General features: G+C 41.1%; 1 long non-coding RNA gene across 1 annotated transcript in view; it reads left to right on the top strand.

Annotated features, from left to right (window-relative positions):
• LOC138442373 (uncharacterized) overlaps nucleotides 1-2,628 on the top strand; it is a 66,840-nt gene extending 64,212 nt beyond the window's left edge. Inside the window, exon 3 of the long non-coding RNA XR_011257671.1 lies at nucleotides 1,270-2,628. This is a non-coding gene — a long non-coding RNA (uncharacterized lncRNA). The remainder of the gene's footprint in view (nucleotides 1-1,269) is intronic.
• The last annotated feature ends 13,065 nt before the right edge of the window (nucleotides 2,629-15,693 follow it).

The following is a 15,693-nucleotide window of genomic DNA, read 5'->3' as shown; positions in this document are numbered from 1 at the left end:
CACGACTGAACGACATCACTTTGACTTTTCACTTTTATGCACTGGGGAAGGAAATGGCAACCCACTCCAGTGTTCTTGCCTGGAGAATCCCAGGGAAGGGGGAGCCTGGTGGGCTGCCGTCTATGGGGTTGCACAGAGTCGGACACGACTGAAGCGACTTAGCAGCAGCAGCAGCAGCAGCAGCAGAAGCAGCAGCAGCAGCAGCAGCAGCAGCAGCAGCAGCAGCAGCAGCAGCTGTCTCCTCTTCCTGGAGCCTGACTGTATGTGCTTGCTCCGTCACTCAGTCGTGTCCAGCTCTGCCACCCTATGGACTATAGCCCGTCAGGCTTCTCTGTCCATGGGATTCTCCAGGCAAGAATACTGGAGTATTGCCATTTCCTCCTCTAGGGATCTTCCTGACCCAGAGACTGAACCTGTGTCTCCTGCATCTCTTGCATTGGCAGGAAGATTCTTTACCATTAGTGCCACCTGGGAAGCATTGTTTTCCTGCCCTATGTAAAATAGGGCTAGTACCTACTACCAATCAGGAAGGGAACATATTTAGGTATGTTTTTTCCTCTGGAGGTTCCCATTCCTGTCCTGGGATTTTCTTCCTTTGTCTCTTTTCTCAATCTTTTCCCTTTCTTTGTCTGCCTTCTAGTCCCCACTTTCTCTACCATTTTGGACTCCTTTTTGCTATCCTAACTACAGAGGGTGGCAGAGGATGAGATGGCTATATAGCATTATCAACTCAACAGATGTGAGTGTAAGCAAACTCTGAGAGATAGTGAAGGACAGGGAAGCTTAGTCTGCTGCAGTACATGGGGTCACAAGGAGCCAGACACAACTTAGCAACTGAGCAACAATAGCAACTACCTAATATAATGATCTTCTAAGGAACATCATGTCCGTTTTAAGAGATGAAGAAACTAAGAATTAGAGAATAGAAGTAAATTGTGTCCAGTCAATTTTGTGGGAGAAGTTTATGCAACTTGGATTTAGTTAAGCCTAATTCCAAAATTCCTCTTCTATATGAGTCAGTCTCCAAAAGGAGACAGTCATTATTCCTTGAGACTCATTCTGCCAGTAAATGGGATTAGAGCTTGAACCGACAAGCTGAGTTTTCTGGGTTCCTCTATGAGTTTTAGCTGTGGTTGTAGCTGAGCAAGACCCTAAGGGGCCTTCTCGGAACAGGCGTTCCCCCATATCCTCTGCTTCAGCTCCTCCCTGAAGTACCTAGATAACAGTGAGTGAAAGTATTTGATACAAATTTCCTGGGTTGTTTTACAGATGTGAAAACCAACCCCCCCAACCCCTCCAAATGGAATAACTCCCTGATGACCATGAGCACATGCTCCCAGGCTTCCTGGACACTAAGGTTGATCATGTTAACCTCTGTGACACCACCCTGCTGCCTCACCATTAGCCAATCTGGGATATATTGTATGTAAGTTGATCTTGTACCCTGCAGCCTCCCCACCATCTGCCCTTTTTAAAAAAAAATGCTTTGCTGAAACCATTCTTGGAGCTCACGGATTTTCACAGCACGAACCACTTCATTTCTTTACACGGCCCTGCAATAAATCTTTCTGTTTCAAACTCCAACATTTCAGTTTGTTTGGTCTCACTGTGTGTTAGGCACACAAACTTGTGTTAACACAGCCTCAAGTCCTTTATTTCTCTTACCTTCTCCCCAGCTGGGCTGGGACCCCTATTCTATGCTAAGCCAGCAGTCAGCCCTGGGGACTTATTCCCACTGCAGTGAGAAATGTAGTATTTTCTTCCATATCAATAAACAAGTAAGTCACAGTCATTAGTGATTCCAGCCCTCCAGGGCAACCAGGAAGGAACAATATCTGCTATCTGGCAACCATCAGGCTGTAGCCACTCCTTAAGGTGAGCACTGAGGAAAATGCAGGATACTGGCCCCAGATAGCTGAGATGCCTATGAAAGAAATGATTTCAGCGAGCTCAGACTCTTGCATCTTCCCACACATAGAAAAGCACTAAATTTCTTAGCTTGAAATATCTGGTTTAATTCACAAAAATGCTTTTGATGGTCAGACTACCTGCCCTTCATTGCAAACTTCTCTAAAACCTTCCCACTGAATAAAATAACGCTCAGCTTTTAGGTTGTGACTATTTTTTAAGTCAACAGTAGCATCTTTCCCACTTTCCTCACATGGCTTCTGTCTTTGCCTCATTCACCATAACTGGGTTCCTCTATGAGTAGTCTGTAGAGAATCTGTATGGGAATTACTTGGGATACTGGTTTAAAAGATACTTTCTTGGCTTTGGGGATTGGACCCAGGAATCTGCATTTTAGACCAATTCCCTGGGTATTTTCATGCATAGTGAGATTTAAGAACCACTTTACTTTTTGCAGGAAAGAAGCAGCTTTATGCAGGGAAAGACTGTCTTATTCATTGTTGTTTCTAGGGGGGGCTGATATTCATTAAGCACTCTAATTATTTCTTAAGAAAACTAATGAACCAGGCTGTAGTTCCTAAACAAATGCAGGTCCATGGTGTTTATCTCTGTAGCCTTGACACCTAGCACATGTTTGGAACATTGTATTAATAGGCGTTCAATGGATGTTATAAATGAAGTTTTAAAGGAATAATTAAAGGTCAAAGAATTGAAGTCCAATTATAATTTGTTATGTGCTGATTCTGTGGCTTTGGGCAATTCACAAACCTCTTTTAACCTGAATTTCCACATAAATTGGGAAATGATATTCATCCATATATCTCACAACTCATTGTAGATACCAAATCTGTAAGTGAAATTTCATATGGAAAGCATTTAAAGCTATATCTGGCATGGAGCAACTGCTGAATATAATGGTGTCCTCTGTAATGATAGTAATAATAATAATGCCTATAAAAATGCTTTGTAAAGGACCATACAGTTACCAAGTACTATGATTATCTTCATTGTGAACTTAATCAAGCAGGCTGTGTAGACAATTAAACTTTGCTCTGCTCATAAAATAAGAACAGTAGCAGAAGGTGTTTGATGTGTAGAAAGGTCCAGAGAAACACAGGAGGTGAGTTGCAGCCTCCAGCTACTTGCTTCCTGTGTGGTCCAGTGGAGAAGGCTGTGCACCAGGACAATATCTGGTCTGTCTTATACTGTGTTAGCAACCTTTCTTGAAGGAGTATCTGTCTTTTCGGGTGCTGCTGCTCAGGTCCGGAAGGGAAGGATCTGATGAAAGCCCACAAGACCTGACAAGTAATCTCCATCAGCTTATTGCTCTAAAGTGAAAATAAAACACAAACGTTACATGTGAAGCAGTCAATTTCAGGCCTTGCTTTTTGATATTTTTCCAGGTTCGGGGTTTTATTATCCTTCCATTGACGAATTACATTTTGATCCACTTCAAAGGGCTTTTCCATTAAAGTGACAATAGCCAGGGTTTAAGGGAAGCCCTGTGTCTGTTACACACTTGCTAGGTTGCTGTACCCACCTGCATGGAAGATGTCAAGTCTAATGGATTTCATTTCTTTAAGTAAGGTACATGTTTTGAGGGTAGTATTTAGAGATTTGGGAAGATGACAAAATTGTCTAAGGGAAGGAAATGGCAATGGGTCTATTTCAGCTATAAGCAGAGTCCTATAGCTGAGCAGACGCTTTCCAATCAAAATTAGTGGGAAAAAATGACCATCTACAGGGGAAAAAAAGTCAGTCATCAAAAAAGTTAAGCAAATTCCTATAATCATGCAACACAATCATCAAAGGAGCAAATATTAATTTGTTGCAATACTAACTATATTTCAGGACACCACCAACTAACTATATTTCAGGGCCTGCATGTTTTCTTGGGATATTTAGCTGGCATAAACTCAGCAGTTTCTGGTCATGCTTTATGGCATAGGCCACTGTCCCAAAGGTCAAGTCTAATGGGAGGAGGAATGGGGACCCTGTCCCAGAAAGATCTTCATGTAGGCTGTCAGTGACCTACCACAGGCATGGCTTGTCTGAAGGACATGAGCTAGCCAATTGATTCTTAACCTTGACCTAAAACATCCTAACAAGAATTCACTGAAAGTGGGTAGAGCCACACAGAAAATTTGGTGTTTGCTTTCCCCACCTCTGTCTCTAGAACTCATTTAGGGTAGCAGTTCTCAAACATTACTATGGATCAGAATTACCTGGAAAGTTGGTTAAAACACAGCTTGCTGAGCCCTTCCCTCAGGGGGGATCCTGGGGCATTTGTACTTCTAACAAACTGTGTTTCTAATAAATGCTGTTGCTTCCGGCTCAGGGACTGGTATATTTTGAAAATCATTCATCCAGAGCACAGTCTGATTATTGGTTCCTATTCCATGGACTCTATTTGTCTCCAAACCTGGGTTCTGGGAATTCACTTAAGGTATCATTAATTCTGAAGACTTTCTGTCTGTGCTACTCTTGATCAACCCTAGCCTTTCCACTGATATTAGTCCTATGGCTTAATGTGTGTACATGTATTTTGAATGCTTACCTTCCCTGGGAAGAAAGATGGAACATTTTTTTCAGTTGAATTTTTCTTTTAAGCTAAGGAGAGCATTATGGTATTGGCAACCAATAATAATTGAAGACTTGCCCATTTATAAAACAAAGTAAAGCAAAACAAAAACCCTTCCTCTGTTTAATTTTTCAGATTGTCTTCCAGAAGTCATCTTAGCAAAAGAATCACATGGTAACATCTGGAACCACCACTTACCGTGGAGATATATATATATATATATATATATATATATATATAATATATATGTGTATATATAAATGTATAAATGTAAAAGACATATATATATCTTACATATATAAATTGGGCTTCCCTGTTCGCTGAGGGGTAAAGAATTTGTCTGTAATGCAGGAGACCCAGGTTTGATCCCTGGGTCAGGAAGATCCCCTGGAGAAGAAAATGCAACTCACTCCAGTATTCTTGCCTGGAGAATTCCATGGACAGAGGAACCTGGCAGGTTATCTTACAATTACTTTTCTCTGCTAATTATGGATAGTTCTTTTGGAAGGAAAAGGATACTTTTTAATGAATTTTTCTTCCACATAAGACTAGGCACATACATTAAATATATATTGATCACACAAGGACTCCACTGTCTCAAATGCCACTGAGGTTTTAAAGTATCTCACATTGTACAATTTCTAAGTTAATTTCTTTCATATCAGAAGGTCAGGTCTCTCATTTCGCTCAGTCACTCTGCTTACTGATCCATCACTCCAAACCCAGATGGTGCATACCTGTGCAATAGCATGGTTTCTAACAGGTGAGAGTTCTTGCTCTATTTAAGGCTTGCATATATCAGTGTATGTTATTGACATATAGAAATTACATAAAGATGACCAGTTGTGGTAGTACTGCAAACACATTTCTATAATTATTTTTACAGATGAAACATGCAATCACAAAAGAGGAGAGCATTTGTTTTCAAAGCATAGGAGGTAATGTTTGAAAAGCTATCTTCCCTAAAATACAAACTTGACCAACTCTGATGTCAGATCTTGGCATGTACTCTTTTCTCCTCTCTTCAAGGAATAATTTTATTTTTAATTTTCCATTTCTCTTTTCATGTCCACTACATTTGTTTTCTTCTTTAATGAACTGCTTATGAGAATTAGCTTGAAGAAGGTTCAACTGCTTATAGCAAGTGCCTGCCTGTTTCATCTGCTTCTTCTTCCTGCTTTTCTCTCCTGATACAATTAGTCATCAAGGTTCCACGTGTAGCCACCTTGGAAGATTCTCAGATCTATATAAGGAGTGCTATATAAGAAGATGCTTACATAGCATTTTAAGACTCCTGGTTTAAGATTTTATCCGTTTGCTTACTGTGGTTTGTTCTATGAAATAAAGTTCTTTAAAAATAATGAATTAAGGTTTACTAGAATCTAATTCCATTTAGTCTCCCTTCTACCTTTCCTTAGTCTTTCTTGCTAAAATAATTATATTGCTATATTAATTATTATAAGTTGAATTTTTAGAGATATTCTGGCATGATCTTCATTAAGTACAAATCCCATCAATTTCATAAGACAGTAAAAGTAATTTTATCAAAAACACTACCCAGTTAGTTAAAAAGTTGTATAAATTCTAAGATAACTTTTTTTCTAAAAACTTTATTTCCTCTGCATGTCTTGTAAATGTGTTATCCTTGCTTTCAAGTTACTTCCTGTATTACAGAAACCTCTGACAAATATCCTATTTCAGAGACCCCAGATACAACCATAAAAAGCTTTTGAGAGCCCTTGCTTTCAGGCTGAGTCAATACAAAATAAGATTTTACAGTCATCTAAGAGCCTCTGAGCTTCCCCTAACTCCTCTGCTGTCTCATCTCTCCTCCTCCAGTGACATTCTGACAGTTACAGCTTTTCCATGTCACCCAGCTAATATCTTTGTGCAGAAAATATTACTTAAGGGAAAAATAAATTAAAATCCTTGTGTCTAATCTCCAAGAAGGAATCTATAATAAAATATTAGACATATTTACATACATATTACCTTCTTCTCAGATATTCCAACACTGGAAGACACTGGCAGATAGAAATAATGTGGGCAGATTTATGACCTAGGAAGCTTCCAGAACTGCTCTTGGGGCAGTCAAAGGTAGTTTCCTCCATAGTCTTGTAATAGAGCAATTTTTTTGGGGGAACAAGGCTCACTCATTCTTCTGTTTACTTTTAGCGTGTAATATCTTTGATACCTTTTCTTCTATATCAGATAGTATTAAAGAGGTGTTTCAGGATGCCTGCCATAGCAATCATTTATTGAACTAGAAATGGATAAAGGACCCAAAAACCATTAAGTCACGAACTGCTCAGCATCCTGTGAGGTCTAGCTCTAACACAGGAGCCCAACCAAGTCTCCCTGGTGAGACTTGTGTGTTAAGATACTCGATGACAACATGTTATGCCCGCCGTCCAAGTCCCCACAGCTGAGAGAACAAGACATCCACGGCAATGCAAACGCAAAAAGGGAATTTATTACTAGCTCGAGCCAGGGCCCTAGCTACATCCAACACAGTGGAATAAGGCCAGAGCCCCGAGCCCCATATTATAATAGTATTTATAGGTTTAGGACAAAGACAGGGAATTGGCAAGGTTGGATTGGTTACAAGGGTTTCTTTGCATCTACTAATTGGCTAGATTTTCGCATGCACAGGCTTTCTTAGGAGATTTCTATCCCCGTCCTGATTGGCACAGACCAGGCTACGGGGAGCATACTGATCGGTCGAGTTCTCGAGCCGGCGGAGGATGATCTCAGTTCCTCCTTGGCAATAACTCAGCCCCTCTGTAAAGGAGACTTAGGCCTACCTTGGCCCCCTGAAGCCTGTCATGGTGCCTGATTAGTCCTAACAAACATAAACCAGCTACAGGGTTTGAGCTGAAAAGTCACATAGAGTCAGGGTTAGGATAATTGTTTAGAGCTTACTTAAGAGATGGTTAAACAAAGGAAGCAGAGAGAGAATGGTGCAGTTTCACAGAAAGAGGCAGAAGAGAGAAAACCACGAGTCCTGGAGAGAGAAAGAAGAGGACAGAGACAGTGAATCTGAACCTTGAGTTTTTTTTGTTGTTGACATTTCAAGAAGCTCAGCTTTCTTTTGCCGCTTTTCTTCTTTTTTTTTTTTAAGGATTAATTTTGGCTGTGCAGAGTTTCATTAGTACTTGCAGACTTTCTGTAGTTGCAGCAAGGGAGGCTACTCTCGTTGCAGCGTGTGGACTTCTTTTTGCAGTGGCTTCTCTTGTTGTGGAGCACAAGCTCTGGAGCACAAGCTCTAGGGCACAGGCTTAGCACACGGCCTTAGCTGCTTCTCTGCATGTGGAATCTTCCTGGACCATGGATTGAACCAGAGTCCGCTGCAGTGATGGGCGGATTCCCAACCACTGGAACACCAGGGAAGTCCTCTTTTGCTTCTTGATCCTGAAGTCCATGAAATCCCTGTATCCTAAAAGTAAGCTACTTTCTTTTCCCGTTTTACTTGTTAATTTGAGTAGGTTTTCAGTCTTGTGACATAGTTACCGAGGTGTTGTTTTTGCTCAGGACCTCTTATTCTTTCTTCCTATTTAGGCAGCAGGGAAGGCCACATTCCATATCCATAGGATAGGGTTTCATTGTCAGAAATCTAAAGGAGGAAAAGCATTCAAGTCTTAGTGTTTGAACTTATCAAGTAGACGTTCACAAATGCAAGGCAGAGACAATCACTTGAGAGAAAAGACTTTGCAGGGATCAAAAGTCAAGATCCCAAGATGTCTGGACCACAGACAAGGACTTGAGGACAGATGGGACCTCAAAGGACTGAGATTTGCTGAGACCTTGATTTGACTAATACATCAAGGAATTTGTCTGAGTTTTATCCAGAAGTGAGTGAATTAAGTTTTCTGCCATCACGGAAAAATTGGGGACTGAGAAAGAAGTAAATCCATCTATAGAAAAATTTAAAGTCAGTTTAAAAGAGAGAGTTATATTTTCCTCTCTGAGTTTATATCCTATGAAAATTGTACCCTGAATATCAAGCCATAAGAAAACACAGTGATTCAGAAGAGAAGTTATACAAAGAAATAAAAATAACATATTTCCTCTTTCAACATGCAGACATAGCGGCCTGGGATGGACACTCTCACATAAAATCCCATGGGGAGGGGTCTCCATGTATCAAGGGATAGAATAACAAACGGAATGCTTGTCACTACTGAACTGTGAAATGAGAATTAAACTCCAAATTTTCTCATTTAAACTACAGCTACCACTTGGCCACAGGCTTTTTATCATCCCCATGTTATATATGAAGAAACTGAGCCCCAAAGAGATCAGTGCCTGTGGTTTCAAAGCTATCGGGTCAAACTCTGCTATAAATACATTGCCAGCTCCACTAGGACAATAAACTCCCTGAGCAAAGTCTGAGTACCAGTAGAACTATTCAAGAACCATTTGTCTTCATAGTCTTTGGGAAGCACTTTGGTATCATGGAATGATCATGGACTCTGGAAGCAAACTTACGTTTTAAATCTGTGTTAGATTAATTAAACATCCTGGCCATTAGACTGAGGTTACTCTAATGCTATGGCAGCCTGTAAGCAACTCCAAAAACACTAAGCTTGTAAATGCCTCAAGGTTATGAGATGGAAATCTGAGGACAACCAATCACAATCTGACAACTTGGCTTTAAGCTATAGCACACCATATAATTTTTTTCTTTGCTTCCACAACGTCTCTAGATAAGCCTCTCCCCAAGCTCATGTTGGTGGAGTGCTCGTAATCACTTCTAGTTTGGGGCTGCCCTGTTAGAATCAGTTTTTGCTCAAATAAACTCTCAACATTTTAAATGTGTCTGTTTACCTTTTAAAGCCTGGCTCCTGGTCTCCCCAGGTGGCTCAGTGGTAAAGAGTCTATCTGCCAGTACAGGAGATATGGGTTCCATCCTTGGGTTGGGAAGATCCTTTGGAGAAGGAAATGGCAACCCACTCCAGTATTCTTGTCTGGGAAATCCCATGGACAGAGGAGCCTAGCGGGCTATGGGGTCACAGAGAGTTGGACATGACTTAGAGACTAAGCAATAACAGTCACCAGTAACCATAAGCATGAGAATGTGGAGAAGTTAAACCTCTCTGAGCCTCACTGTCCTCATCTATAAAGAGGAACTGTTTGTTAAGTCTCACTTGCAAGCTGTCATGATAATTAAATAATGTAACGTATATACTACTACTACTACTAAGTCGCTTCAGTCGTGTCCGACTCTGTGCGACCCCATAAACGGCAGCCCACCAGACTCCCCCGTCCCTGGGATTCTCCAGGCAAGAATACTGGAGTGGGTTGCCATTGCCTTCTCCAATGCATGAAAGTGAAAAGTGAAAGTGAAGTCACTCAGTCGTGTCCGACTCCTAGCGAACCCATGGACTGCAGCCCACCAGGCTCCTCCGTCCATGGGATTTTCCAGGCAAGAGTACTGGAGTGGGGTGCCATTGCCTTCTCCTGTAATGTATATAATGAGTGCAAGGCATGTTTTTATATGATGGGAGCTTTATTTATCCAATGCCTGGCTTGTCCGGGATACTCAGCAAAAGCTTGTTGAGTAAATGGAGGCAGAAGATTCACCCATATCTAAATATTAAGGACTATTATTCAGAAAATGTATTATTTCTTCCATAAAATAAGGCTATTGATCTGAAGAAATAATATTTTTGCAAAGAGAATGTTCTTTTTACTGAATTGGGAGAAAAAAGAATATTTCAACCATTTGTTTTCTGTTGATTCTTATCCATGATTTATTTGGAAAATATGCCTGTACAGAGGATACCCCTGTGGTAAAGCATTAACAAATTAAGCCAAATGTCATTAAGTCTGTCTCATTTCTCGTTCATGAGGAACTTCAGTAGATCACAGAAACTGGCATGCTAATTCTCTCTATATTTTTCCATTTTTCAATTGCTCTGTACTTGGCCCTGCTTATTTAATTAAGGACTGGCTACTTATCAGGCTGTAGAAGAATCCTTTTTGGCTGCCTTCCATTTTACAAAGTTTAAGGAGGGAAGCGTCTCATTTGGATTGTGCAGACACCTCTGACTTTGCTCATCCATATTCATGAGATCCCCCTCGTTGTTTTCTCTGTGTGAACTGCTCTTAACAGATCATTCTCCCTCAAACTCTTTGCATTCACACAAAGATGCTTCTATAACCCACAGGGACATTCACAGCAGGTGAAATTTCCATTACTGATGGGTAGACAGGAATGTTAATTGATTTCAAATATTAGCATTATTTCCTCTAAACTTCTCCTCTAAATATTTTGCTTACAGCTATTTGAACTTTGGACTTTCTAAAGGCAAGAATGCTTCAGTTTGGGGCTTGGAGGCTGAATAGAAGCCTTGTAGTAGTAGGTGAAGCAAAGAGTCTAATAAGCCTAAAAATTACCTCCAGATTACTCCAGGGTCAATGCAGGCATGACTGAGAAGAAACTTTTAAGTTTCCTCCCTCACTCTTAATTTTTCTAGTTCATTCTGTCCTTGTGGCTTATGTTTCCTGGATTTTAGCAGGGCTATTTAAGAAGGTGACTAGATAGAATTAAAACTGTTTTAGAATGGATCTTAGAACCTAAATATTAATAGACATTTCTCTAAAAAAGACATACAGATGGCCAATAGGCACATGAAAAGATGCTCAACATCACTAATTATTTGAGAAATGCAAATCAAAACTATACCAAGGTACTACCTCATACTGGTCAAAGTGTATATAATGGAATATTGCGTGCATGCTAGGTCACTTCAGTCATGCCCAATTCTTTGCGACCCTCTGGATCCTCTGGAGCCCACCAGGCTCATCTGTCCATGGGATTCTCCGGGCAATAAAACTGGAGTGATTGTCATGCCCTCCTCCAGGGGATCTTCCCAGCCCAGGGATCGAAACTGCATCTCCTGCAATGCCTGCATTGCAGGCAGATTCTTTACCACTGAGCCACTGGGGAAGCCTAATGGAATATTGCTGCTGCTGCTGCAACTGCTGTTAAGTCGCTTCAGTCGTGTCCGACTCTGTGTGACCCCATAGACGGCCTCCTACCAGGCTCCCCCGTCCCTGGGATTCTCCAGGCAAGAACACTGGAGTGGGTTGCCATTTCCTTCTCCAAAGCATGAAAGTAAAAAGTGAAAGTGAAGTCGCTCAGTCGTGTCTGACTCTTAGCGACCTCATGGACTGCAGCCCACCAGGCTCCTCCGTCGATGGGATTTTCCAGGCAAGAGTACTGGAGCGGAGTGCCATTGCTTTCATCAAATGGAATATTACTCAGCCATAAAAAGGAATACATACTGCCATCTGAAGCTATGTGGATGGACTTAGAAATTATCATACTAAGTGAAATAATCCAGATAGAGGAAGACAAATACCATATGATATCACTTATATGTGGAATCTAAAATGAATTTATCTATGAAACAGAAATAGACTCATAGACATACAGAACAGACGTGGTTGACAAGGGGAATGGGGGGGCAAGGAAGGGTTGAATCGGAAGTTTGGGTTAGCAGATTCAAACTGGTATATGTAGGATGGATAAACAATAAGATCTTACTTTATAGCACAGGGAACTATACTCAACATCTTGTAATAAACCATAATCAAAGACTATGAAAAAGAATGCCTATAACTGAGTCACTTTGCTGTATACCAGAAACTAACACAACATTGTAAATCAACTATACTTCAATTTAAAAAAAATAGGTCTTAGAAATAATTTGCTTCTCCAAACTTCCTCTACTTAAATGGAGATTCAAAGAAGAGATTTGACCAGCAGTACACTCCTAACGAATGTTATAGCTGCACCTAATTCCCAAAGCTCCTTGCGTCCTCTACTAGCTACACCATGGAGTATAATCTTCATGAAGTCATGACACAGTCTAACAGGTAGGCCTAAAGCGTATTTAATATCAGGCAGTGTCTGACTTCCCAGGTGGCACTAGTGGTAAAGAACCTACCTGCCAATGCAGGAGACGGAAGGGATGTGGGTTTGATCCCTGGGTCATGAAGATTCCCTAGAGGAGGGCATGGCAACACACTCCAGTATTCTTTTCTGGAGAATCCCATGGACAGAGGATCCTGGAGGGCTACAGTCAAAAGAGTCAGTCGTGACTAAAGCAATTTAGCACACACAGTGTCTGATTTAACTTCACCCATGGGGTTTGTAAGTTTCCTTTTGAATGGACATCTGGGAGTGCTCCTGGCTGGTCCTATGTCTTAGCACCCTCTTTGCAGATTCCCTCCTGGCATCCTGAGATACTTCTCTCTCCTTGCACTTTCCCTATCACTTTCTCCACAATTAATTGGCTCAGGACAGAGGAACACCCATTTTCTTGCTCAACAGGGAGCTGGTTGGGCACAGGTAGAATCCACATTCTGCTTTAGGGCTACAGAAGTGATGGGTTCTTGGCATCTCCCCTGGGGACCCAGGATACCTTGTCTTAGAAACATGACGTACAGTTGGTGGGTTGCAGGCAGTACTGATCAGTGGTTAAAATGATGGGTTTCTGCATTTGAAAGGCCTGTCTTGGGACCTGTCACCAAGAATTAGTAGTTCAAGCTTGAGTTTTCCCACTTGTTAGAGCTGCTGCTGCTGCTAATAACAATAATAAGTACTCAACTCATGGTATTGTTCTGAAGATTAAATGTGGTAATAATGAGCATATATTCCATGTTTGAAACATGTTAACTATTATTTTTAATTTTGTGATACAATAGCAGCACATCCAAGTTCAAATTAGTCTTAAAAAAAAAAAAAAGCCTTTTGTGGATTTGCCTAGAAGTCAATGTATATTATAAGTTAAATAAGCAGGGTGACAATATACAGCCTTGACGTACTTCTTTTCCTATTTGGAACCAGGCTGTTCTTCCATGTGCAGTTCTAACTGTTGCCTCCTGACCTGCATACAGGTTTCTCAACAGGCAGATAAGATGGTCTGGTATTCCCACATCTTGAAGAATTTTCCACAGTTTGTTGTGATCCACACAGTCAAAGGCTTTGGCATAGTCAACAAAGCAGAAATGGATGCTTTTCTGGAACTCTCTTGCTTTTTCGATAATCCAGTGGATGTTGGTGATTTGATCTCCGGTTCCTTTGCCTTTTTGAAAACCAGCTTGAACATCTGGAAGTTCACAGTCCACTTATTGTTGAAGCCTGGCTTGGAGAATTTTGGGTGCTACTTTACTAGCATGTGAGATGAGTGCCACTGTGCGGTAGTTTGAGCATTCTTTGGCATTGCCTTTCTTTGGGATTGGAATGAAAACTGACCTTTTCCAGTCCCGTGGCCACTGCTGAGTTTTCCAAATTTGCTGACATATTGAGTGCAGCACTTTCACAGCATCATCTTTTAGGATTTGAAATAGCTCAACTGGAATTCTATCACCTCCACTAGCTTTGTTTGTAGTGATGCTTCCTAAGGCCCACTTGACTTCACATTCCAGGATGTCTGGCCCTAGGTGAGTGATCACATCATCTGGTTATCTGGGTCATGAAGATCTTTTTTGCATAGTTCTTCTGTGTATTCTTGCCACCTCTTCTTAATATCTTCTGCTTCTGTTAGGTCCACACCATTTATGCCCTTTATTGTGCCCATCTTTGCATGAAATATTCCCTTGGTATCTCTAATTTTCTTGAAGAGATCTCTAGTCTTTCCCATTCTGTTCTTTTCCTCTATTTCTTTGCATTGATCGCTGAGGAAGGCTTTCTTACCTCTCCTTGCTATTCTTTGAACTCTGCATTCAGATGCTTGCATCTTTCCTTTTCTCTTTTGTTTTTCGCTTCTCTTCTTTTCACAACTATTTGTAATACCTCCTCAGACAGCCATTTTGACTTTTTGCATTTCTTTTTCTTGGGGACAGTCTTGCTCCCTGTCTCCTGTACAATGTCACGAACCTCTGTCCATAGTTCATCGGGCACTCTATCTATCAGATCTAGTCCCTTAAATCTATTTCTCACTTCCACTGTATAATCATAAGGAAGCAACAGTTAGAACTGGACATGGAACAACAGACTGGTTCCAAATAGGAAAAGGAGTACGTCAAGGCTGTATATTGTCACCCTGCTTATTTAACTTATATGCAGAGTACATCATGAGAAACACTGGGCTGGAGGAAGCACAAGCTGGAATCAAGATTGCAGGGAGAAATATCAATAACCTCAGATATGTAGATGACACCACCCTTATGGCAGAAAGCGAAGAAGAACTAAAGAGCCTCTTGATGAAAGTGAAAGAGAAGAATGAGATAGTTGGCTTAAAGCTCAACATTCAGAAAACGAAGATCATGGCATCCTGTCCCATCACTTCATGACAAATAGATGGGGAAACAGTGGAAACAGTGGCAGACTTCATTTTTTTTGGGCTCCAAAATCTCTGCAGATGGTGACTGCAGCCATGAAATTAAAAGACACTTGCTCCTTGGATGGAAAGTTATGAACAACCTAGACAGCATATTAAAAAGAGACATTACTTTGCCAACAAAGTCCGTCTAGTCAAGGCTACGGTTTTTCCAGTAGTCATGTATGGATATGAGAGTTGGATTATAAAGAAAGATGAGGGTTGAAGAATTGATGCTTTTGGATGGTGGTGCTGGAGAAGACTTGGGAGTCTCTTGGACTGCAAGGAGATCCAACCAATTAATCCTAAAGGAGATCAGTTCCGGGTGTTCATTGGAACGACTGATGCTGAAACCGAAACTGCAATACTTGGGCCACCTGATGCAAAGAGCTGACTTGACTCATCTGAAAAGATCCTGATGCTGGAAAAGATTGAGGGCATTGAAACATGTATACTATCATGTAAGAATCGAATCACCAGTCTATGTCCGATGCAGGATACAGCATGCTTGGGGCTGGTGCACGGGGATGACCCAGAGGGATGTTGTGGGGAGGGAGGTAGAAGGGGGTTCATGTTTGGGATGGCATGTACACCCGTGGTGGATTCATGTCAATGTATGGCAAAACCAATACAGTATTACAAAGTAAAATAAAGTAAAAATAAAAATTTAAAAACAAAAAAAAAAAAGAAAAGAAAAGATTGAGGGCAGCAGGAGAAGGGGACGACAGAGGATGAGATGATTGGATGGCATCACAGACTCAATGGACATGAGTTTGGGTAAACTCCAGGAGTTGGTGATGGACATGGAGGCCTGGTGTGCTGTGGTTCATGGGGTCGCAAAGAGTCGGACATGATTGAGCGACTGAACTGAAC

This window comes from Ovis canadensis, chromosome 6 (assembly GCF_042477335.2).
Source record: "Ovis canadensis isolate MfBH-ARS-UI-01 breed Bighorn chromosome 6, ARS-UI_OviCan_v2, whole genome shotgun sequence".
Classification (NCBI taxonomy): Eukaryota; Metazoa; Chordata; class Mammalia; order Artiodactyla; family Bovidae; genus Ovis; species Ovis canadensis.
Note: the sequence above shows the minus strand (reverse complement) of the source record. Positions and strands in the feature narration are given on the sequence as shown.